The 27,164-nt window shown below is 35.0% G+C and overlaps 1 protein-coding gene and 1 pseudogene across 8 annotated transcripts in view; both read left to right on the plus strand.

Annotated features, from left to right (window-relative positions):
* Nucleotides 1–27,164, plus strand: part of MIPOL1 (mirror-image polydactyly 1) — a 318,590-nt gene that overhangs the window by 167,017 nt on the left and 124,409 nt on the right. The gene's annotated exons all lie outside the window — the stretch shown is intronic.
* LOC123862533 (U4 spliceosomal RNA) lies at nucleotides 11,292–11,400 on the plus strand (annotated as a pseudogene).

Here is a 27,164-nt window from a genome sequence, read left to right on the forward strand (position 1 = left end):
GGTCTTAGGTAGGATGACCATATAATTTATCTTTAAACGAAGACTTTTTTTTAGAACAAAAGAAATACGATTGAAAATTATACCAGGACAAAGGGCTGTTCCTATGCATAACAGCTGAAAACCAGCTCTGACTGGATCTCCTACAAGTACACATAGTAGCCACTGAATAAGTATCTCTTAAGTGAATTAATACCACACATGCAACTTAGTATCTGGCTTTCCCTACTTAACCCTTCATAGGCATTTTCCAGTACACTTACTCTATAAATATCAACCTAATGCTAATGTACTACATAATTTGCAATGCACAGATGCATCATAATTTTAACTCTTCTCTTAATGTTGAATATTTAGGTTGTTTGTAGCTTTGCATTCTTATGAACACCACTGTGAAAAATATTTTTGTATATTTTAAATATTTTGTGTATTTTAATATTTAACCATATTTAGCAAATAAAAATTTGATTATTTTTCAGATTTTTATTTTTAGTAAAACAAATAGTTTTAAAAGCCAGATGATTCTGGGGGCACCTGGGTAGCTCAGTCACTTAAGTGTCTGACTCTTAATTTCAGTTCAGGTCATGATCTCAGAGTCGTGAGATCTAGCCCTATGTTAGGCTCTGTGCTGGGCAGGGAGCCTTCTTAAGATCCTCTCTCTCCTCCCTCTGCCCTTCTACCCCTCCTTAAAAAAAAAAAAGCCAAATGATTCTATAAGGGTTCTAATAAAAAATATGGCAGCCTCTCATCGTACCTCTCCTGATTTCTGCTCCACAGGAAAAAAAATCACTTTGAACTCTTTCAGCCATTTATTCTGTATCTATACTATATTTCTAAGTGAAAAGCTTATAGTTTTTTTTTTCATTTTTTGTTATTATTAATTGACTCCCTCCTATGAAGATGAAGATTTAGCTTTCTGTTAGATTAGTGCTTAGTATTTACATTATTATAATATTCATAACTGACCATATAGTATTCTTCAGACATCTCAGCAAGAATTATATTTTATGTCATGACCCAGATAATATACAACATACAAATATAAAACTAAACCACAATAAAACGTAAGGAAATAATACATACTCTATTGACATATTTGTATTCAGACATTTTAAATTCTCTTTAATTTTTTTTGAAACCTAATGCTGGTTGTGACCCTCTAACTGGGTGACAATTCTCCCATGGTTTTTTTTGTGTTCCTCCTAAGCAGAGGCACAATTGACCTTTGTTCTGAAATATGTTCTGGAGGATATTTGCTTAGCAAACAGTCTTGGAGGATAGAGATGGTGTCTCCCTCTGTAGCAGAAGGCAGATTTGTTTACTGTCCAATATAATAAAAACAAAGTCTCCCCCTCTGAAGCAGAGGTCATGTAAGTTTGCTTGTAGTATATTATAAAAGATCTGGCTTCCCTGAGTTTGGATTTCTTTAGCTGTAATTCAGTCCCACTGTGTGTGCAGTATCCAACTGTTCCCTTCCACATTGCCCCCATGGGAATTGGGGAGCAAAGACCAGCAATACAAACATGAAGTTTAGGTGTTTGTGCCATGTCTGAGTAAAGTTCTTTGGAATGCAGAATTCTTGTCTTCTGCCAGTATGCATGAAACTGGCAGGCTAATTTGTTAGCCTATAAGTAGGATGAAAATATTTCATCCTTCACACCCTTCACAGTTCCTTTCTTTTTCAATATTTTGTTTTCCTCAGAATTATAGTCTAGATTTCTTTGTTTGTATACTGTGTATCACTAATACATCCAAACACTCTCTACTAGATATAAATATCTTGTTAATACATTCAAATATTTCAGGTGACCTAGAACTATTACTCTTTTTTTTTTTTTTAAGGATCTGAACTGATTGTCCTATAGGACATTACTGGTCTTAGAACCTATGTTCAATGTAATTCTGTGGCTTCCTTTAGTTTCTCCTATGTTGGATCACCTGTTTCCTGTATCTCATTTTTCTCCTTCTTGACTTAACTCTTTTCTTTGTTGGAGCATACTTTCTAATAGTTTCCTGGGAAAGTATACATGTGAGTTAAATTTTTAAGGACTGTATGGTATTTCTTCAAGATAGATTTCTAGAAGCAGAGTACTTGAATAACAGGATGAACATTTACATTCAGATTCCTAGACTCACTTTCAGGGTTACCAAAGCAGAATACTTGACAAAAGACCCAAAAAGCTTGTGCTTTAATTTTATTATTTTCAAAATTTCTAAAAATTGAATTTCCCTTTTAAAATGTATACATCCATTAAAACCAAAATGAAATACCATGTCATACCTATTAGAATGGCTAAACAACAACAAAAAAGTACTCAAAATAACAAATGTTGATGAGATGTGCAGAAACAATCTCTCCTACACTACTGGTAGAAATGTAAAATGATACAGCTGCTTTGGGAAACAGTTTACCAGTTTCTTATAGAAATATATTTAACAGGGGTGGCTCAGTTGGTTAAGCATCTGCCTTCAGCTCAGATCATGATCCAAGGTCCTGGGATCAAGCCCTGTGTCAGGCTCCCTGCTCAGCAGGGAGTCTGCTTCTCCCTCTTCCTCTGCTCCTCCTCCCCACTTGTGCACACACTCTCTCTCTCAAATAAATAAATAAAAATCTTTAAAAAAAAGAAGAAATATATTTAACACATAACCCAGCTATTGCACTCCTGAGTCTTACCCTAGAGAAATGAAAATTTATATTCACAGAAATGATGTACAGAAATGTTCATAGCAGCTTTATTTGTAATTGGCCAAAACTAGAAAGAGGGTAGATATTCTTTAATAGGTCAGTGGATCAACATCCACACAATCAACTATGATTCATCAATAAAAAGGAACAACTTACTGATACATGCAGCACCTTTGATGGTTTTCATTACGTTGAATAAGAAAAGCCAATATCAAAGGGTTAATCCATATGATCCCAATTATATAATAGTCCCAAAGTGACAAAATCATTATGATGAAGAACAGATTAGTAGTTTCTTAGAGTTAGGTGGAAGAGCTTGAGTATGACTATTAAAGTCTAACAGGGAGTTTCTCTGTAGCATAGTGTTGTAACAACTCTGTAGTCAGATTTTATAATACTAAAATTCATAGAATTACATACCAGGAAGGGAAGCTGGGAGGGAAGATGTAAAAACGGATGAAATCCATATAAGGTCTATATCTGAGTTAATAGTATTGTATCATTGTCAATTTCCTGGTTTTGACAATATACTATGGTACATACATGATATTATCACTGGGAGAAGTTAAATGAAGGCTATGCAGGAACTCTATACCCTCTTCAAGTTCTTGTAGGTCTTGAATTATTGCAAAATAGGAAGTTAATTAAGTTATACATGCTCACCATAGCCAGTGAAATAAATGCTAAGATATATAAAGAGAACTTTAATAATATCCCGTTTGCCCCCTCACAGTTTCTAGACCTGCCAAATTAATCTTGACAGGAATTACAATAGTGGATATCCTTGTCTTATACCCGATTTTAGAGATATGTCTATCAGATTTTTTGCCCATTTTTGAATTGGATTGTCATCTTTTCATTGTTGAGTTAGAAGATTCCTTTATATATTTTGGATATAAGCCCCTTGTCGGATATATGATTTGCAAATAGTTTTCCCATTCTGTGGGTTGTCTTTTCACTTTTTTAATGGTGTTCTTTAACAAACAAAAGCTTTTAATTTTGATTAAATTCAGTTTATCTCTTTCTTTCTTTTAGTTGCTAGTGAGAAGGCTTCACCTAACTCAAAATTTACATCTGTGTTTTCTTCTAGGGGTTTTATAGTTTGAGCTCTAACATTTACATCTATGACCAATTTTGAGTTAATTTGGAGATCTTATGTAAGTTAAGGTTCAAATGCTTTCTTTTACATGTGGATATCCAGTTGGCTCTGTATCATTTGCTGAAAGAAAAAAAAGAACACCTGATTCTTTCCCTATTGGATTGTCTTGACACCCTCCTCAAAAGTCATTTGACCATATATATGAGAGTTTAGTTCTGGACTCTAAATTCCCACTTTTTGTTTTTAAAGATTGTTCTGGCTGTGTCAGTTTTGATACTAATGTTAGTAGCTTAATGAATGGCATAATTTCTACTTTTAACTATGGTCTTGACAAGTTTGAATTGAATTGGAATTGTTATGTACCACTGGAAGCCAGTGATTCCAGGCTTTTTTTTTCTTCTCTATATTGTTATTAATGTATTTTAAATAAAAGTAGAGTAACTTACCAATATGTCAGTTGGTGCATAAGTGACATAGTGAGAAATATAGTGGCAGGAAATTAGTTTGAGAAGAGAGAGAATTATACCAGATCTTATACAAGTTGTAGTTCAAATTATTGAAGTGTATGGGAATACTCAGAGGTCAGATTTAGAAAAAGTGAGATAAATGGAACAATAGTGATTTCCAACATTTAACTCTTGGTACACAGAAATAAGTGGTTCACAGAGGAGACTGAGAAGAAATAGATAAGAAGATGACCAAGAGATTGTGTTATGACAGAATTCAGAATAGAATAAAACTCCATGAAGGGAGTGGTTCACAGTGTCAAATGCTACAGAGAAATCAAATAAGATCAAAGTGTCCATTTGATTTGGCAATTAGGAGGGCAGTGGTAGCTTTGTCATTGCAGTTTCAGTTCAGTGGTTATGGTGGTGGTCTTGAATCTAGTAAACTGCTGAGTAAATGGAAAGTTTAAAAGTGGAAAAAATATAAATTATTTTTTGAGGAGCTTATTTATGAAGTAAAAGTGCAAGGGTTAGAATGTAACGTGAATGGAACATTGAGGATGATTTATTTTAAAGAATGGAAATTATCGCAAACATTTTCTCAGTTATTCTCCTTGTATAAGAAGTCTGATATGTGGCTGTCTAACCTAAAGCTAGCTAGAGGCAACCTGTATGTCCTGGTTCAAAAAGATTGCTAAGTCAGATAACAATTTAATAAACTGGACTTGGGAAACTGAGAGGTAACGGGCCAGTCAGGTTTGAATGCTGAGCCAAATGATCCTGAGGTAGACTTAGGGCCAGGTAGCCTGCGATAGGCCATGTGCAATCTGAAGTTATGGAGTAGCCAGTTGGAAAAGTCAGAGTCAGTGTATTAAAAAACACAAAACTCTGAGTAAAGGAAGTGGAGAGAAATTCTGCGCTGATTCCTAACAGCATTCTGTTCCCATGGCAGACTTTGTTTTTCACACAATACATTTTTCCTTGAGAGAGTTCCTTTCCTTACAACACGCAAGACGGGCAGCTAGACCAGGTTTACAGTCTTTGCATACCAAATGGGGAATTGCCATGACAGCATTCATTACAAGCTCTCTGAAAGACACAGTTACGCTGAAGGATGGGTCTGTGGATTCCAGCACCAGGTATAGCCAAATCATCAAAGCCTGTGTAAGTTCATCAAGACACAATAAAAACTGATGAGGTTCAGATGAAATAACTGTGAACCATAACCTCTTACATGGAAGGAATACTGAATTTCTTTGGGAAACTGTACCATTATCAGTGGAGATTATCAGTGGCAAACCACAAAAGCAATATTTGTGAATTCTTACATTTAATTGCTCTTAACATGGGATGCCAGTGTTTTTCTGATTTTGAATTTAATAATATTATTTTAGGAATGTGAGATTTTATTTGATACATAGTTATAGAAATATAAAATTACATTGCATGCTCTCCTGTCTTACACATTTTGTAATATGCCAAAAAAAAATCAAAATGAATGCTTGAATGATGACATAAACTTTCAGTAGGGGACCGAATATTAAGCACACCAGGCAGATTTATCCTTATGTGAGCTAGCTTTAGATAGATCTTGGAATCTTTTTAAATCTTTGTATCTCCTTGTCTTTGGAACTGGCATTTCCTTTGACTGAAATGCCCTACATCACCTATTGCCCTACCTCCTTTGTCCAGATAGTATCTACTCATCCTATCTTCAGTTTGGCCACAGTCTCTTGTCTGTCACCAAACCAGAGAGGTATTTGGATGGTAGGATGAAATTGCTTTAATATCAAAATAAGCACTGATTTGAAAAGAAATGGAATATGTAAGAAACTCAGTGCTCCCAGGATTTCCTCCTGGCCTTTCCTATCTGTGTCACATGAACAGTACCTTTAGTCCTACTTTCTGCTTTGCCTTCTGCTCTCACCTCAATATCTCCTCCCCTTTTTTCCTGGCCTATTGAGTTTTGCTATTACAGTGGGCCAAGACATAGAAGAGAAGCTATTCATGATACATTGTTGGAATCAATACCCTGAGTAGCTTTAAAAGCAATAAAGGTCCACTTGACTGGTTGTTAGGTAATGAGTATAGGTTAGCAGGTCTCGACAGAGGCATGTATTAGAATCATCAAAAGAATGTTAACAAAATAATAAATCTGGGCCTAATCCAAAGCATTCTGAATTGGAAAATCTTACACTGAATTTGAAAACTTGCTGACATAGATAGACTTGGTGTTTGGAAATAAAATAGGTACAAAATATTTCCCCATCTTCTTTTTAGGCCTTTGGATTTTTTGTTTCTGAAAATGATATATTTGTTTTCTACCACTGTGCCTTTAATTTTAGTTCTGTTTCATTTTTTTACTTGATTTCAGTACTGACTTGATGTTAGTATTTTGGTGGCATTTTCAGTTTTATGTCTTTTTAAAGTGCTTTCTTGGTATTTTAGGGGTAAGCTAGATGAAGCTACATAAGGAATGCTGGCCAAATGAAAGTGTCCTTCTTCATTTTTAGTGTTTCCAGTAGCCAGATTCTACACAAGTTTGTACCTTATAGTGACTTGGAATAATTTGGACATGTTAAATTCTCTTGTGAATTGAAGTATACTAAAACTTTGAAAAATATAGTGCAAAAATCCAGATGGTTATTTAAAATACTATGAAATTTGTTTTGATTGATTTTTTAAAATTACATGTTCTTTCCAGGCTAAAAATTTATATTTAAAAAACAAACTTTAGATTATCAATTACAGTTAATGTACTTTGGCTACCAAGTAAAAGTGTTTCTGATCTGAGACGTGATGATGGAAAGCAGTTAAATACTTCATTACAGATTACATAAAATTCTCAGTAAAATTAACTACATTAAACAATGTAGTTTCCTGTACCAAGCAAATCCTTGTTCTACTAGCATACTTGACATGAGTGTTTTTCTAGACACATAGTTTTTAGTAATGCATCTGTAGAACTTGAGCATGTACACTTTATTAAAGAAAATGAATATTTGCAAATTGACATAGCTGTAGTTTGCCTTCTATACCAAAATGACTTTATTGTGTTGTTCAGTGTTGGTTAGTTTTTCTGTTATGTTGATGCATTAAAACAGATATTAAATTTTATCATTAATTCAGCGCCTGGTCTCTCATCAAATCCCCTTAATTACAAATTGACTCCAAGGATTAGACAGCATGGATTTTAATTTTAACTGAAACAAAAAAAAAAAAGCATCTTGAAAAATCACTCTTGCCTAGTGACTCATAGACACATTTTAAAAGATTCTGTAATTTATTGCTTAGTATTTAAAATGCAATACGAAAAGCATATCACTAGTATTTTTATTATCTCACAGTCATATTAAATATATATTTTAGAATATATTTCATAGTCTTGAAAAAACGCTGAGTACAGCTTTAGGAGTTTTGATAACTTGTAACCTTTTCTTTAGAAAATGTTAAGTTTGAACCTTGCACAATCATAACTGTATCCAAATGACATTTATATTATCTTGTATTTCTACTTCTTTAATTTCACAAAATCATACAGTGTGGTTTTATATATTCCATGGAAGTGTTTACAATGTAATCCAATATCCTATTTCCACTATTATATGTAGTTTGTGATTATTTAGTGAAGTCTTCACTTCCTTTTAATACTTGATATTTTAAGTTCAGAATCATTTTTGTACATATTACACTGAAGATATGTAAGCATTGCTGTCATTACTAAGAATGCCAGTTTTTATTTATTTATTTTTAGAATGCCAGTTTTTAAAATTGAATTTATTACATAGATTATTCATTTTAAATACTAGAATGACTATTTGTTTTTACTAGAATAAGAGGATAATGAAATTCACTCATGATCACAGTGATCGAAAAGTACATTTGTCCACTATATTTTTGCCCCATTATATGGTGATCAGCTTTGAACTCTGAGATGGCTTTCCAAAAATTCACTTAATATTCTGATTCCTGGAATCCAACTTGTGTTAGTCACTTATGATGGTTTTTATCTAGATCCATAAGTATTCAGGTAATCATTTTATTTTTAGAAAGACCAAATAAGAGTTACCAATAAACCCTAAGTATTCTGAGGTAAACAATTTGTTTATTAATAAATTCTGTTGTGCTAATTACCTTCACATTTTAAAGATTATAAAATATGAGCAATAATGTTCTTTCTAGTTAAACAAATATCATATATCATGTATTTTTATTATGTTATGTTAATCACCATACATCATTAGTTTTTGATGTAGTATTCCATGATTCATTGTTTGCGTATAACACCCAGTGCTCCATTCAGTATGTGCCCTCTTTAATACCCATCACCAGGCTAACCCATCCCCCCACCCCCTCCCCTCTCATATATCATATATTTTTGTAAATTTTATTTTTAAATGACATTCTTTTATGAGCTTTTGTTGCTGTTGCTATTAAACTGGATTTTTATATGTTGAAAGATACTTGGTGTCCAAATGAGCTCAGCTCATCATGGCAGAGAAAAAAATAAATTGCCTAGAAACGGATTGTTTACGTAATATTAGATGGTAATATAAACCAACAAAAGCAAGGAAATTAACTTCTAAGGCTGACACACTGCCCTTTCCTAGCTCCTCTGTGCCTGTAGGTATCATATACGTGTGGTAATACCAAAGTACAGTGGACTCGGTTAGGAACTGTCAAACTTAATTCTAAATTTCCTTACTTCGTTGGTTTATGTCACAACTTAACATTATTATTTTGTCTCTTAATGCTATATAATGTCCTTCACATGTGAGATGAAGCAGTGCATGGGTGGATCTGAACAAGATGGAAAAATTTATTTGCTTTTCTGTCATTTACAGTTGATTGCCTCTGATTAGCAAGTGTCATGCAGCTCTAATATTAGTTTCTTTACATTTTGAATAAAAATAATACAAGAGAACATCATAAAATATCTGAAGAAATTTTTGAAAAAGTATAGATGCTGATTTTAAAAAAGTGCTATTTACTCTTAATTTTTACTCCCATTAATTTTTATCACCTTCTTATTATTAAAGGCAGACATTTCTCTTTATAAAAAACTTAGAGCAATGATAAACTCCTGGTGTTTTATTATGAATAGTCAAATACACAAGTATGACTTTATGGAACAGTTCTTATATGAACTGAACAAAGGAATTATACGTGGAATTCTGAGGATAGCACTAAACCTCCCAAAGTAATCTCCAAGATTAATTTGGGAACTCATAGATACTTGGCCATCCTCTTAACAGCACCTGTTTCTTGATGCTTATGATAAAATGTAAATAATTCATTCACTTTGGTTTTTATATTCCCTAGTTAAGTAGTAGCTCATCATTTGTTAATGAATGTTATCCTTGCTTTGGGGGACTGTATTATACAACTGTAGGGACTAAATGATATTTTAGTATTAGAAAATTTATTCTATTTTTTAATATAAGTACCATGTCTGTAGCATTTTGGAAATCGTTTTGCTTTTTGTTTTTCTCTGTAAATGATTTCTACTCCTATTTAAGTATCCATTAAGACACAGTTTTCTGAGGCGCCGGGGTGGCTCAGTCGTTAGGCATCTGCCTTCGGCTCAGGTCATGATGCCAGAGTCCTGGGATCTAGCCCCACATCAGGCTCCCTGCTCAGAGGGAAGCCTGCTTGCCCCTCTCTGACTCCCTCTGCTTGTGTTCCCTCTCTCGCTGTGTCTCTCTCTGTCAAATAAATAAAATCTTTAAAAAAAAAAAAAAAGACACAGTTTTCTAAGGGAGAATTACATATTTTCAAGCTTTGAATTTTTCTAAGTCTAAATCTTTTCTTGCATGGTCAGCAAAGGTATTTAACTACTTAAAAAAAAAAAGATTCTTATTCATTTCTGAGTTAGGTGTTAAACCTTAGAGGAACAGATCAGATACTTTCTGTGAAACGTATATATAGAATGAACTATCTAAATGTGGTCAAACACAAGATTTTACTCTCAGAAACTAAAGAAACTGCCATTAAACATGGTAGAAGAAGGGTTGTAAGGTTGGAGGTGGTGCTAATTCTTTAAGAAATTCTGTTTTCTATTTTGTGTAATTAACATTTAATTGGTTACACTTAAAAGTAGTGAAAAAAATATCTATTTGTTAGATACTTGTGAAACAATACTGTAAGCTCTTACTTACTTTGAGGTGTTGAAAGGTGAAACATTTGGCATTTTCTTTTCGGACATTGCTTTAAAAAACAGAGGGCAGGAAAGAGGCGTTGCAACATCAGAGTTGAGGGTGTTTGTGGTTGTCCGTGACAGCAGCTCCAGTTTTAAAACACCTGTGTTTACTTTCCAGCTTTTCAGAATCTGCCTGAAAGTGGCCTAAGAATGGCACAGGCCTTCCTGATGGCTGGGTTTGTTTTTTTTTTTATAACACATGGAAAAACTAAACCGTGTACTTCACTTTTCTATTGCAAGCATTTACCTGTCTTATACATTTTATCTCTTTATATACTCACATGTGTGCATTAGATAGTGCATGATTTACATAATCTATAGATTATAATGTAACAAAGGCACTTATTTGTATAGATTTTTCTTGTTGTTCACTAACTAGAAAAAGCTGGGGAAAAACGGGTAAGTTTTTCAACTTTGTACAAATGTATTTTCATTCATAATTTGAAGCCAGTGAAAAAATGAAAATTTCAAATACTTTTTTGGAGAGAAATGAATTTGGCCTAACATAATTATTATATTATTTCGTTAATTTATTATCCACTAGTAGGTATTTCTCAATTTTTGTTTATATTTTTTGCTTTAGAGGGTTTAGTTTTCGAAACACTTTTTGTAAATCAACAAATGTGATTTCCTCTTTAGGTTATGTTACATCTTTAGTGATTTCAATATAGGTTGATATTTCAACTTACCTATCATTACTTAACGCTCAGTGTTTCCATATAGACGTGATTTTTAAGTAATCATTTAGTATATTTCTTATTATTTCATAGTATTCAAGTGACACCTACACATTATATAAACTTTATTCTCAGAATTGAGATATTCCTAGGTATGGCAGTTTAGTTTAATAAAATTTACTTTTTGAGCTTTGCGCAGTGGCAGTATCGTAGCCAATGAGGTTTATCCGACGCGCGATTATTGCTAATAAAATTTACTTTTTGCATATTTGTTTCAATTTTTTTTTGTTTTCACACTTACTGTTTCTTACAGTAGATAGAAGCCAAATGTCATATATTCTGTGATGCATTTTTTTTTTTTTTTTACAAATTCTTAATTATAGTAGCAGGACATTTCTTCCATGAGATTATAGTTAATGTCAAGCCTGTTTGATATGTAAAAGGAATAATTTCATTTTTTGTTAAGAGATTGGTGTTATTTCTCCATATAATTAGTTATATTAACTATTTGTGTAGTTAAGTCCTTTGGAGAAGCCAGTGCTAATTTTGAATGTTCTCCCTAGGAAAACACACATACACAGAAATTTGCATATAATTTCAAGGAGTTTATTCCCCTCCCAAGCCCATCAATGTGCCCAGGTTAAAAACACCTATTCTAGGTCTTACTTTCTTTAGAAAGTGTTAACTCCTTAGGTAGTTGTTTAGATAGTTGTTAACCTGATAAATCACAGAGAATCATTGAGTCAAAATATTAAGTGCTTAGTACAAATTACCATGTTAGGAATTGAGTAACTTTATAAAGCAGTAATTGAGGGGCACCCGGGTGGCTCAGTTGGATAAGGGTCTGCCTTTGGCTCAGGTCATGATCCCAGGATCCTGGGATCAAGCCCCCACATTGGGCTTCCTGCTGAGCGGGAAGTCTGCTTCTCTCTCTCTCCCCCTGCCCCTGCTCCTGCTCTCTCTCTCTCTCTCTCACTCTCGTGTACACGTGTTCTCTCTCTAATAAATAAATAATATCTAAAAAAACCCCAATAATTGATTTTTATCAGCTTTAAATATACATAGTATTTTAACAATATACATCATATAATGATTACACATATGTCAGTGTCTTAATACCATCATCTCAGTGGATTTGAAATAAAATTGATGATTATCTCATTTTTCTAGATAGAAAGAATTCACTATATATTATATTATTGAAAGATAAAGTCAACTAATATTATTGCATAAAAGCTGTAAAAAATTATATTCAACTCAAAAACGGAATCATTTTTTTTAGTTTTATTTTACTATGTTATGTTAGTCACCATACATTACATCATTAGTTTTTTTTTCTATTTTTTTCCCGTAGTTTTCTTTTTTCTTTTTAAAAAATTTTTTATTGTTATGTTAATTACCATACATTACATCAATAGTTTTTGATGTAGTGTTCCATGATTCGTTGTTTGTGCATAACACCCAGTACTACTCCATGCAGAACGTGCCCTCTTTAATCCCCATCACCAGGCTAACCCATCCTGCACCACCCTCCTCTCTGGAACCCTCAGTTTTTTTTTAGAGTCCATAATCTCTCATGGTTCGTCTCGCCCTCTGATTTCCTCCCCTTCATTCTTCCCCTCCTGCTATCTTCTTCTTTTTTTTTTTTTCTTAACATATATTGCATTATTTTTTTCAGAGGTACAGATCTGTGATTCAACAGTCTTGCACAATTCACAGCGCTCACCATAGCACATACCCTCCCCAATGTCTATCACCCAGCCACCCCATCCCTCCCACCCCCCCACTCCAGCAATCCTCAGTTTGTTTCCTGAGATTAAGAATTCCTCATATAAGTGAGGTCATATGATACATGTCTTTCTCTGATTGACTAATTTCGCTCAGCATAACACCCTCCAGTTCCATCCACGTCATTGCAAATGGCAAGATCTCATTCCTTTTGGTGGCTGCATAATATTCCATATATACACACCACATCTTCTTTATCCATTCATCTGTCAATGGACATCTTGGCTCTTTCCACAGTTTGGCTATTGTGGACATTGCTGCTATAAACATCGGGGTGCACGTACCCCTTCGGGTCCCTACATTTGTATCTTTGGGGTAAATACCCAGTACTGCAATTGCTGGATTGTATGGTAGCTCTATTTTCAACTTTTTGAGGAACCTCCGTACTGTTTTCCAGAGTGGTTGCACCAGCTTGTATTCCCACCAACAGTGTAAGAGGGTTCCCCTTTCTCCACATCCCCACCTGTCATTTCCTGACTTGTTAATTTTAGCCATTCTGACTGGTGTGAGGTGGTATCTCATTGAGGTTTTGATTTGGATTTCTCTAATGCCGAGCAATGTTGAGCACTTTTTCATGTGTCTGTTGGCCATTTTTGCATGTCTTCTTTGGAAAAATGTCTGTTCATGTCTTCTTCCTATTTCTTGATTGAATTATTTGTTCTTTGGGTGTTGAGTTTGATAAGTTCTTTCTAGATTTTGGATACTAGCCCTTTATCTGATATGTCATTTGCAAATACCTTCTCCCATTCTGTTGGTTGTCTTTTGGTTTTGTTGACTGGAAAAAACAGTGTTTTAAACTGGACAGGAAGGAAAAAACAGTGTTTTAAACATAGGAAAAGCAGTTAAATTATTTTTTTAAAGATCTATTTATTTGAGAGAGAGAGAGAATGGGGTGGGGGGGCAGAGGAAGAGAGAGAGTCTTAAGGAGTCTCCGCACGGAGCAGGGAGCCAACACAGGGCCCATTCTCATGACCCTGAGATCACGGGATCTGAGTGGAAACCAAGAGTCCAACGCTTAACTGGCTGTACTACACAAGCGCCCCAAGCAGTAAAATTATTTTAAGTGGCATAAATTATATGACAAATAAGATATTTATACAAGGATTTATAATAATACTATATTATATGTAGTTTAACATACATCAGAAAAACAGTTTTGGTCAGATGAAACTACTGAGATAAAGAATTATTTAAAGCCTTCTATTTTCATTTTCTGTGACTACTAATGAGGAAGTAAAAGGGAGAAAAGATATTCTTGGTGTTGTTAGTACATTTGTTTCCAGAAATTCTCAAATTGCATAACTTACATCATGAAACTTGATACAGGATTTCTATTGGGTGTGTTGATTTTGTCCTGGGGGCAGTTGTCTTATATAGTAGTATATGTCTGTGACCTAAGTTTCAGCATAATTCATGTATAATTGTGTGTTATGAAAGATTTTTAATTCCTTAATCAAAATTTAATGTGTGTTTGTGACTCAAGTACACTTTCAACTTCCCTAGTTCTAAGGCCATGATTCTCAATACATATACACTGTGTTTCTTGAATCTTGAACTGTCAGTCTTGTGTTTGGAATGTATTTATTTTATTCTAAAGTATTGGGTGTTTTAAAATTTATATTTCTCTAAAACTAATATTTTCCCAAGTAATTTTAAAGGGGAAATGCAGAAATTTTAAGATCCGAAAGATATTTTAAAAATTAAGTCTTAAGATAGAAATTAAGATAACTGAACCAAGAAGAGAGAAAGTGGAAGATATGGCTTGTAACTATGCAAATGTATGAAAATGTAACTTGAAGAATTATATATTATTTTATGTCCAATTATAAGTAAGTGTGAACAGAAAAAATACTAAATCAGTGATCAGGAAAATTATTAAGTAACAATTCCTAAGCAGTGTAATACTTTAAGAAATGTTGGACTCTCCTCTTAGAAAGGAATAAAAATAAAACTTGAGTTAATTAGCATTATTGGAGAATCATGTTTTTTATTTAAAGGAAAGGTGAGTCATTAAGCACCTATAAGTCTTTTTGTTCAGCCATTATTGACTGTCTTTCAAAACTGTATTAATACATTTGCTTACCATAGTAAAATTTGTAAATCTAACATAATTGTATCAGGTAAGGTTTACTTGTTTCAAGGGAAAGAAAACCATACCCCAAATTGCTTAAGCAAAAATAAAACTTATTACTTCCATAACTGAAAGACCAAGGATAGGGCTAACTTCCAGAGATTACTTTTTATTTATTTGTTAACTTTTTATTTCAGTCAACTTTATTGAGGTATAATTTATATACAGTAAATCGCATCCATCAAAGGTATACAGTCCAGTGCATTTTGATAGTTATGTTTCCACACAGTAATGAAGATAAAGAGCATTTCACTCATCCCAACCAAACGATTGTTCTCTTTTCCAATCTATCCATCTCTCCACCACTGGTCCCAGTAACCCCTAATCTGCTTTTTGTCACTCTAAATTTATTAGTATTTTCTAGAATGTTATATTAATAGAATCATACAATATGTATTCTATGTCTGGCTTATTTCAGCCTGATGATTTTGAGATTCATCCTGGTGTATGTATGTAGTTCATCTCTTGTAAGGTTTTGTTTTATCTCTGGGTTTTTGTTTGCTTTCTTCTATGTATTGGCTTAATTTTCAAGTTATATAGAGGTAGAAGTTTCAGCCTGTATATTTCCCAATTGAATTCTAGAGGAAGAAACAAATTACCAAAAAGATAAATTCTGGAATTGGGCCTTGTTAACCTGGGGTTATGTGCTTATTCACTTATTTCTGAAATAATTGATGTGGCCAAAGGAATGCAATATACTGACTGCCTTAGGACAATCTAGGTCTGTCCCTAAAGTTAGTTTGTGAGTGGGGAAAGATGGTGTGATGCTTAATTTTATGTGTCAGTTTGATTAAATCACATGCTACCCAGATATTTGGCTAAACAGTATGTCTGGATGCATCTGTGCAAGTGTTTTCAGATGAGATTAACATATGAATTTGTGAGCTCAGTAAGCAGATTGCCCTCCCTAATGTGGGGCAGCATCATCCAATCCACTGAGATCCTGAATAGAACAAAAGGCAGAAAGGGAGAATTCATTCCTTCTCTGCCTAACTATTTGAGCCAAGATATCAGTCTTCTCCCCTACTCGGACTGGGATTTACACTATTAGCTCCCCTAGGTTTTACGCCTTTCAGACTCAGGCTGGGACTTACAACATTGACTCCCCTGGTTCTCAGCCCTTTAGGCTCAGAGTGAACTACACCATCAGCTTTTCTGGGTGTCCAATTTGCAGATGGCAGATTGTGAGACTTCTTAGACGCTATTGGTTCTGCTTCTCTGGAGAACCTGGACTAGTACAGATGATTTTCCAAAAGATATTTGAAATACTATTTTACCACTAAGTGTAATAAATCAGTCAGAAAAAAACAAAAACCGTATGATTTCACTCATACGTGGAATTTTAAGAAACATTCGGATGAACATAGGGGTTTAAAAAAAGAGACAAACCATAAAACAGACTCTTAACTATGGAGAACAAACTGAGGGTTGCTGGAGGGGAGATGGGTGGGGGATGGGTTAAATGAGTAATTCGTATTAAAGAGCACTTGTTGTGATGAGCACTGGGTGTTGTATGTAAAGGATGAATCACTAAATTCTACACCTGAAACTAATATTACACTGTATGTTAACTAACTGGAATTTAAATAAAAACTTTTTTCAAGTGTTAAAAAAAGAAATATTATTTTACCAGAAGAACCAAGAAAGAATGAAGGGCAGTAAAACAAAAAACAGGATTCCACTGTAGTAACATCTGACTAAAAACATTTATGGTAGCATGTAGTAAAACTGATTTTAGTTTTTATTTATCTCTTAAAGATAATCCCAAATTTAACATATGAATGTGTGTATATACATTCATATATTTATGTATATACATGCATATTGTGGCTAATCACATGGTTTATATAGAATATATATGTGTGTTTTTTAAACTTCATTCTTTGACAGTCTGGTAATCTAGGTCTTTCTTTATCCTTTTCCCATCTGTTTTTATGGTCTGTATTCTATGTCTTATCTTCTGAGCCTTGACCTTTTATTCTTCAGAATCCTTTATTCACACACCCGTCTGTTTTAAACAACTAAGAAAAATCATTTATTTATTTAAAATAGGCACCAGTGAGCTGTTGGGGCAATGAGAACTGGAGTGTCCAAGACAGTGGAAGTTAAAAACCGAGAGAGCTGATTTTTGCAGCCACTTTTACCCTGTAGACACTTGTTATCTACAGGCAGAAATCTGAAAATTCCAGCTTTGTACTCATGGAGGGTCATTGCTAGACTATAGGAAAACCAGCAGATTTTTTGTGGTGATATTGAGAGGAGGGGGCATCAAGTATACATCCAGTAGTACCTTTAGGACATCTGGGGCTGCACAGGTTAGGAGATTGAAAACATAAATAGAAAGTTTTTGAAAAGCAGGATGAACTTTACAGTTGTTTTATGAGAACCAGAGCCTACAAACTGGCAGCTACACTGCACAATTCTTGTTTAAGTTGAAGTGATTAGCCCTATTCCATCTGCCTGGCATAGGCAAGCCTGAATCATCAGAATAAATAATATGTGACATCTCTACCATTATTTTACATATAATGGGAGGCATTCAGTTGAAAATTATTAAGCACAGAAAAAGATAAGACCCCATAACCAAAACCAAGAAAAACACACATTATATAAACCAACTCAAAGTTAATCCAAATGTTGGAGTTGAATGGCAAGGACTTTGTAATAGTTACGGTTAAAATATTCAAAAAGGTAGACATGAAGAAGAAAATGGATAAGAAGATTAATCATTTCATCCACAAAAAAAGAATCTCTATAATTATAAAGAATCAAATGGAAATCCCAAAACAGAAGAACACAATATCTAAAATTACTAACTTATTAAAGTGGGTTTAGCAGTAGATGATAGGATTAGTAAACTAGATAACAGGTTGACAGTAAATTTTCAAATTGAAACACAAATAAAAAGGAATTTGGGAGGGCAAAAAAAAGAAACCATAGCTGAGAAGACAGGTGGAATGTAAATAGTCCAATACATGTGAAATTGGAGTCCTTGAAGGAGATGAGGAAGACAATGGGACAGAATCAATAATTGAAGAGATAACAGCCAAGATTTTTCCAAAACTGATGGAAGACTTGCAAACTACAAATTCAGAAAGTTTTAAGAACTCCAAGCAGGATAAATAAACAAAACCTAACATAAACACAACATAATAAAAGTGATAAACTTTTATCAGAGATAAGGAGAAAAATCTTAAAAGCAGTCTGAGGACAAAAGGTTTTTCACAGAACAACAATAAAACTAATTGCTGCATTTTCAATAGAAACAATGGAAGCCAGAAGAGAGTTAGAATGACATTGTTAAACCTCTGGGGGAAGAATTGCCAATGTGGAATTACATAAACACATTGCAGACAAAAACAGAGAATTAGTAATTTGCATATGTGCATGCAAAGAAATAGTAAATGTAGTTCTTCAGTCAAAGGGAAAGTAATAATAAACACAGAAATGTAGGAAGGAATGAAGAGCAACCAGAAAGATAAATGTATTGACAAATACTAAAATTTTGACTTAATGTAGCCTACTCAAAACAATATCGATAATGTCTTCTAGATTAAAATGTATGTGTAATTAAAATGCATGGCAAAAAAATCACCCTAAAGCCTGGAAGTGTGTATTGGACTTAATATGCTTCAAATATTACTGGAGAAGTGCTAAAATTAACTATTCATATTGGTTAAAAGTCAGGAAAACAAGTTAGAATTCCTAAGAAAATCATGAAAAGGATGTTAAAAATATATATAGTTAGGAACTAATAGAGGGGGTTAGTGGTATAATAGAATGTATTGATAATATGAAAGAGGAAAATAAAGGAGAGAAAAAGGAACATAAAAAACATGTGTCGGGCGCCTGGGTGGCTCAGTCATTAAGCGTCTGCCTTTGGCTCAGGTCATGATCCCAGGGTCCTGGGATCGAGCCCCGCATCGGGCTCCCTGCTCTGCAGGAAGCTTGCTTCTCCCTCTTCTACTCCCCCTGCTTGTGTTCCCTCTCTCGCTGTGTCTCTCTCTGTCAAATAAATAAATAAAATCTTTAAAAAAAAAAAAATGGGTCAGGTAGATACCAAGATTAAAATAGCAAACATAACTGTAAAGTTAATGATAATTTGTTTAATCAGAAGAACTAAATCTCCCAATTAAAAAGCAAAAATTGTCAAATTGTATAATAAAACAAAACCCAACTATGTACTGCTTACAGGAATACATCTTAAATTATAATGGCACAAAATGTTGAAAGTTAAGGATGAAAAAAGAAACACTATGCAGATGTTTAAAAAATAATTTAATTTTTTCCTTATGTTTTAATTACAGTATAGTTAACATATATTGTTATATTAGTTTCAGGTGTACAATATGGTGATTCAGCAATTCTATACATTATTCAGTGCTCATCACAATAAGTATACTCTTAATCCCCTATCTCACCCATCTTCCCATCTACCGCTCCTCTTGTAACCGCTGGTTCTCTCTATTTGAGTATGTTTCTTTGTTTGTCTCTTTAAGAAACTGAGATATTTATATTCATAGTAAACAAAGTAGACTTTAAGTCAAGAAGCATTATTAGAAATAAAGGATATCTAGGGCGCCTGGGTGGCTCAGATGGTTGAGCGTCTGCCTTCGGCTCAGGTCATGATCCCAGGGTCCTGGGATCGAGTCCCGCATCGGGCTCCCTGCTAGGCGGAGAGCCTGCTTCTCCCTCTGCCTCTGCGTCTCTCTCTCTGACTCTCATGAATAAATAAATAAAATATTTAAAAAAAAAAGAAATAAAGGATATCTAATACCAATAAACATCAGGAAGATATAACAATATTAAATCTCTATGCACCCAGTAGTAGCTCCAGAATATATAAAGTGAAAATTGATGGAACAGAAAGGAAAAACAGGTGAATTTATAATCATGTGGTAGATTTTAACACATCCTTCTCAGTAATTGATAGTACAAACAAATCAAAATCAGAAAGGATATAGAAGATATGGACATTACAGTTAACCTAATTCACACACACACAAACAAACACAGAGAGAGAGAAAGATGCACAGAGAGATGCATAACATAAATTACATGTTAGGCCATAAAGAAAGCTTCAATAAACTTTTTAAAAAACTAAAATAGTTTGCTAGAGAACCCACAGGGTGCCGCCCAGCACCTGCTGAACTCAAAACTCTCAAGGATTTCTGTGCTGAGGAAGACAGACTCGGGGAAGATGGGAAGTAGGAGGACTCTACACTCACCTTGTCCCATGAATACAACTAGATAACACTCATGTCAGTGTAAATAATGCAGAAAATAGCCCAAAGAGTGGCAGAACAAACTTCACAGCTAAATGTAAAGATAAGACCTTATCGAAGAGCGTAGGAAAGTCAGACATGGTGAGAAGCTAAACCCCTCAGGTCTGGCTACTGGAGGGAGGGAGTGAGCCACAGGCACAGAGAGGGGTGAGAAACAGACTATCATACTGGGGAGCCTGCAGGAGGAAGATGAGTCCCCATAGCATTTGGCTTTGAAAATCAGAGTGGCCAAATTTCGTGAGTTCTTAAGCCAAAAGAATTTAAAGCCTGGAACTTTAAAAATTATTGGGTTGGGTTCTGGGAAAGTCTGGAGGGCCATAGAAAGCTGTATTCCTGGGATGCCTGGGTGGCTCAGTTGGTTAAACGGCCTGGGTCATGATCCCAGGGTCCTGGGATCAAGTCCCACGTCGGGCTCCTTGCTCTGCAGGGAGCCTGCTTCTCCCTCTCTCTCTCTCTGCTTGTGCTCTCTCTGTCAAATAAATAAAATTTAAAAAAAAGAAAGAAAGCAAGCTGTATTCCTGCCCTTAAAGAGACAGCACAACAAACAGCCCTGGGAAATACAGCATGGAGACAACAGTTTGAAAAATGCCTGGGGCATACAGGAGGGAGAGTTATTCACTAATCTCAGAGTTCACTGAGGAACTTCTCCAGGAACTAAGGAGCTGGTGAGTGCCATTTCCTCCCCCACCCCAACATAAATACACACCAGCTGCAGGAACCAGCTCAGCACCAGCATTCACTACCTAATGTGCTGACACCACACTCTGCTTGCTCCAGTGGACCTGCCTCAGACCTGCTGCTGCAGGTCTCCTCCCCCGAGAAGACAAGCACAAACCTTACCAATACTTCGTTTCCCAACTGCGGGCTTTGCAGTGCCTTGGTCCCTGCAGCAACTGGTCACCTCCCATGGAGTATGCGCACATCTTGTTAGACCCACAGTTCCTGCCTGCACACACTTTGCAGAGTGGACCTGGCCTGCCTCAGTCTCCACAGCAGCTGCACATCCCCTGGGGAAGAGTACAAGCACCACCTTCTTAAAAGTGCATACCCCACTCACTACTTTGAAGAGCAAGAGACATAACTGACTTGCCTAACACACAGAAACAGAGTGTTAGGCAAAGTGAAGAGACAGAGAAATATGTTCCAAATGAAAGAACAGGACAAAATCATGGCAAGAGACCTAAGTGAAATGGAGATAAATAATATGCCTGATAGAGAATTTAAAGTGATGATCATAAAGATACTCACTGGACTTTAGAAAAGAGTAGTGAACATCAGTGAGACCCTTAACACAGAGATAAAAAGGAACCAATCAGAGATAAAGAACATAATAATTGAAATTAAAAATACACTAGGTGGAATAAGTAGCAGGCTAGAAGGAGCAGAAGAATGAATCAGTGACCTGGAGGACACAGTAATGGAAAGTAATCAAGCTGAGCAGGTGGGAGGAAAAAAAATTATGCACAATGAGAATAGACTTAGAGAACTCAGTGACACCATCAAGCATAATAACATTAGCATTATAAGGATTCCATAAGAAGAGAGAAAAAAGGGGGCAGAAAATTTATTTGAAAAAATAATAGCTGCAAACTTCCCAAATTTGGTGAAGGAAAAAAATTCAAATCTAGGAGGCATAGAGATCTTCCAACAAAATCAAGGAGGTCCACACCAGAAACATAGTAATTAAAGTGGCAAAAAGCAGTGATAAAGAATTTTAAAAGCGGCAAGGGAAAAGAAAACCGTTACTTACAAGGGAAACCCCATGAGGCTATCAGCAGATTTTTCAACAGAAACTTTGTAGGCCAGAATAGAGGGGCATGATATATTCAGAGTGCTGAAAGGAAAAAATCTGCAGCCAAGAACACTCTATCCAGCAAGGCTATCATTAAAAATAAGTATTTCTGTAAAAATATTTTTTAAAGTATTTCTGTAAAGGGCGCCTGGGTGGCTCAGTTGGTTAAGCGACTGCCTTCGGCTCAGGTCATGGTCCCGGAGTCCTGGGATCAAGTCCCATATCGGGCTCCCAGCTCAGCAGGGAGCCTGCTTCTCCCTCTGACCCTCTCCCCTCTCATGCTGTTTCTCTCTCTCTCTCTCTCAAATAAATAAATAAATAAAATCTTAAAAAAAAAAAAAGTATTTCTTAAAAATCAGCTAAGGGACTCACAAAATAAAAGAAAATATGACTCCGTATACGTAAAATGTGGGAAGGAGAGAAGTTAAAAGGGTTCAAACTTAAGCGACCATCAACTTAAGGTAGACTGCTATATGCAGAAGATGTTGTATACAAACCTAGTGATAACAACAAATCAAAAATCAGTAATGGGGCGCCTGGATCTGTGCAGTAGGTTAAACATCTTCCTTCGGCTCAGGTCATGATCCCAGGGTCCTGGGATCAAGCCCCACATCTGGCTGCTCAGTGGGGAGCCTGCTTCTCCTCCCACTCCCCCTGCTTGTGTGCTCACTCACTCTCTAATAAATGAAATCTTAAAAAGAAAAAAGAAATAGATGTGCAAAAAATAAAGAGAAAGGAATCCAAGTATATCACTATAGAAAGCCAACTTATGAGAAGAGAGCAAGGGAAGAAAGGAAAAGAGAAGATCCACAAAAACAAACACAAAAATAACAAAATGGCAATAAATACATACCTATCAATAATTATTTTGAATGCAAATAGACTAAAAGCTCCAAAAGAAAGACATAGCGTGATGGAATGAATAAAAAAACAAGCCCCATCTATATGTTGCCTACAAGAGACTCATTTCAGACCTAAAGACACCTGCAGATTGAGAGAGAATGGAGAAACAATTATTATGCAAGTTGACTTTAAAACAAAGAATGTAACAAGAGACGAACAAGAACACTATAATCATTAAGGGGACAATCCAACAAGAAGACATAACCATCGTAAATATTAGGTACCAATTACAGGAACACCCAAGTTTGTAAAGCAGTTAATAACAAACATAAATCTATAGTTAAAAGATCAAAGTTATACCATGCATCTTTTCTGACCACAATGTAATGAAACTGAAATCAACTATGAGAAAAAATCTGGAAAGGACACAAATACATGAAAGTTAAATAACATGCTATGAAACACTGAATGGGTCAACTAAGAAATCAAAGAGGAAATAAAAAAAATACATGAAGATAAGTGAAAATGAAAACACAACAATACAAAATCTTTGGGATGCAGCAAAAGCAGTTCTAAGAAGGAAGTTTATAGCAATACAGGCCTACTTCAAGAAGCAAAAAAAAAAATCTCAAGTGGACAACCTAACCTTACACCTACAAGAGCTAGAAAAAGAAGTTCAAACAAAACTCAAAACCAGCAGAAGGAAGGAAATAATAAAGATCAGAGCAGAAATAAGTGATAGAGAAACTAAAACAACAGCAATAGAACAGATCAATGAAACCAGGAGCTGGTTCTTTGAAAAGATCAACAAAATTGATAAACCTCTAGCCAGACTCATCATAAAGGGGGAGAGAGGGGGAGGGCACTCAAATAAACAAAATCAGAAATTAAAGAGGAAGAATACTAACTGACACCACAAAGGTACAAAAGATTGTGAGAGAATATTAAAACTTATATGCCAAAAAACTGGACAACCTTGAAGAAATGGATAAATTTCTTTTGATAGGTTATAAACTTATAACCTATCAAAACTGAAACAGGAAGAAATAGAAAATTTGAATAGACTGATTACCTGCAACGAAATTGAATCAGTAACCAAAAACTCCTAACAAACAAAAGTCCAAGAACAGATAGCTTCAAAGGTGTATTCTACCACATTTTTGAAGAAGAGTTAATACCTGTTTTCTCAAACTTAATTCCAAAACCAGATAAATACCACCACAAAAAGAACTACAGGCCAATATCTCTGATTAACATAAAAGGAAAAAACCTCAACAAAGTATCAGAAAACCAAATCCAACAATAACAGTAAAAACATCATTCACTACTATCAAGTGGGATTATTCCTGGGATGCAAGGGGTTCAATATTTGCAAGTCAATCAGCGTGATGCATCACATTCAATAAAAGAAAGGAAAAACCATATGATTTTAATAGATGTAGAAAAACGATTTCACAAAGTACCAACATCCATTCATGATAAAAACCCTCAACAAAGTAGATCTAAGGGAACATACCTCAACATAATGAAGACCTTATATGGAAAAACCCACAGCTAACATCATCCTTCGTGTCAGAAAACTAAGATCTTTTCCCCTAAGTTATGGAATAAGACAAGAATATCTACTCAGTTCTTTTAATCAACATTGTACTGGAAGTCCTAGCCATAGCAGTTAGGCAAGAGAAAGGAATAAAAAGCATCCAAATTGGTAAGGAAGAAGTAAAACTCTCACTATTTACAGGTAATATGATAATATATGTAGAAAACCCTAAAGACTCCACCAAAACTACTAGAACTGTTAAGTAAATTCAGTGAAGTTGCAGTATACAAAGTCAGTGCACAGAAATTTGTTGAATTCCTATGTCCTAATAATGAAGCAACAGACAGAAATTAAGACAACACTCCCATTTACAATTGGACCAAAAACAATAAAATACCTAGAAATAGGGGCACCTGGGTGGCTCAGTCATTAAGCATCTGCCTTCATCTCAGGTCATGATCCCAGGGTCCTGGGATCGAGCCCCACATCAGGCTCCCGGCTCCGTGGGAAGCCTGCTTCTCCCTCTCCCACTCCCCCTGCTTGTGTTCCCTCTCTCGCTGTGTCTCTCTCTGTCAAATAAATAAAATCTTTAAAAAAAAAATACCTAGAAATAAACTTAACCAAAGAGGTGCAAGACCTGTACTCTGAAAATTATAAACCATTCATGAAAGAAATTGAAGATGACACAAATGGAAAGACATCCGTGCTCATAGATTGGAAGAATAAGTATTGTTAAAATATCTATTCTCCCCAAAGCAATCTACAAATTAAATGCAATCCCTATCAAAATACCAACAGCATTTTTCACAGAATTAGAACAAGCAGTCCTAAAATTTGTATGGAACCAGAAAAGATCCAGAATAGCCAAAGCAATCCTGAAAAAAACAAAACAAAACAAAACTGGTGTTAATAGCAACACAGGCCTTCCTCAAGAAGCAAGAGAATTCCCAAATACACAACCTAACCTTATATCTAAAGGAGCTGAAAAAAGAACAGCAAATAAAGCCTAAATCCAGTAGGAGAGGGGAAATAATAAAGATTAGAGCAGAGATCAATGATAGAGAAAGCAGAAAAATAGTAGAACAGATCAATGAAACTAGGAGCTGGGTCTTTGAACAAAATTAACAAGATTGATAAACCCCTAGCCAGACTTATCAAAAAGAAAAGAGAAAGGACCCAAATAAATAAAATCATCAATGAAAGAGGAGAGATCGCAACCAACACCGAAGAAATACAATTATAAGAACATATTATGAACAATTATATGCCTACAAATTAGGCAATCTGGAAGAAACAGATAAATTCCTAGAAACATACAAACTAACAAAACTGAAACAGGAAGAAATAGAAAATCTGAACAGACCCATAATCAGCAAAGAAATTGAATCAGTAATCAAAAACCTCCCAACAAACAAGAGTCCAGGACCAGATGGCTTCCCAGGGGAATTCTACCAGACATTTAAAGAAAAATTAATACCCGTTCTTCTGAAACTGTTACAAAAAATAGAAATGGAACAGAAACTTCCAAAATCATTCTGTGAGGATTACCTTGATCCCCAAACCAGTCAAAGACCCCACTAAAATGGAGAATTACAGACCAATATCCCTGATGAACGTGGATAGAAAAATTCTCAACAAGATACTAGCTAATTGGATCCAAGAGTACATTAACGGGATTATTCACCACAACCAAGTGGGATTTATTCCTGAGCTGAAGGGGTGGTTCAACATCCACAAATCAATAAACATGATACACCACATTAATAAAAGAAAGGACAAGAACTGTATGATCCTCTCAATAGATACAGAAATAGCATTTGACAAAATACAGCATCCTTTCTTGATTAAAACCCTCAACAAAGTAGGGATAGAGGGAACATACGTCAACATCATAATGGCCATATATAAAAGACCCACAGCTAATATCATCCTCAGTGAGGAAAAACAGAACTTTTCCCCTAAGATCAGGAACACGACAGGGATATCCATTCTCACCACTGTTGTTCAACATAGTACTGGAAGTCCTTGCCTCAGCAATCAGACAATAAAAAGAAATAAAAGGCATCCAAATTGGCAAAGAAGTCAAACTTTCCCTCTTTGCAGATGACCTATTACTCTATATAGAAAACCCAAAGGACTCCATCAAAAAATTGCTGCAACTGATAAAAGAATTCAGTAAGGTCGCAAGATATAAAATCTGTGCACAAAAGTCTGTTGTATTTGTATACACCAACAATGAAGCAGCAGAAGGAGAAATCAAGGAATCAATCCCATTTACAATTGCACCAAAAACCGTAAGATGCCTAAGAATAATAAATAAAATAAACTCAAAATGCATTAAGGACCTCAATGTGAGACTTGATACCATAAAAATCCTAGAAGAGAGCATCAGGAGCAATTTCTCTGACATGGGCATAGCAACATCTTTCTAGGTATGTCTCCTGAGGCAATAGAAACAAAAACATAATAAACTATTGAGATCACATCAAAATAAAAATCTTCTGCACAGCAAAGGAAACAACTGACAAAACTAAAAGACAAACTACTGAATGGGAGAAAATATTTGTAAATGACTTATCCAATAAATGGTTAATATCCAAAATATATAAAGAACTTATACAACTCAACACCCAAAAACAAATAATCCAATTAAATATAGGGAGAAGACATGAAAGACATAT

This window comes from Mirounga angustirostris, unplaced genomic scaffold, assembly GCF_029215605.1.
Source record: "Mirounga angustirostris isolate CCGP_5_RB_7025 unplaced genomic scaffold, mMirAng1.0.hap1 SCAF_9, whole genome shotgun sequence".
NCBI classification, from domain to species: domain Eukaryota; kingdom Metazoa; phylum Chordata; class Mammalia; order Carnivora; family Phocidae; genus Mirounga; species Mirounga angustirostris.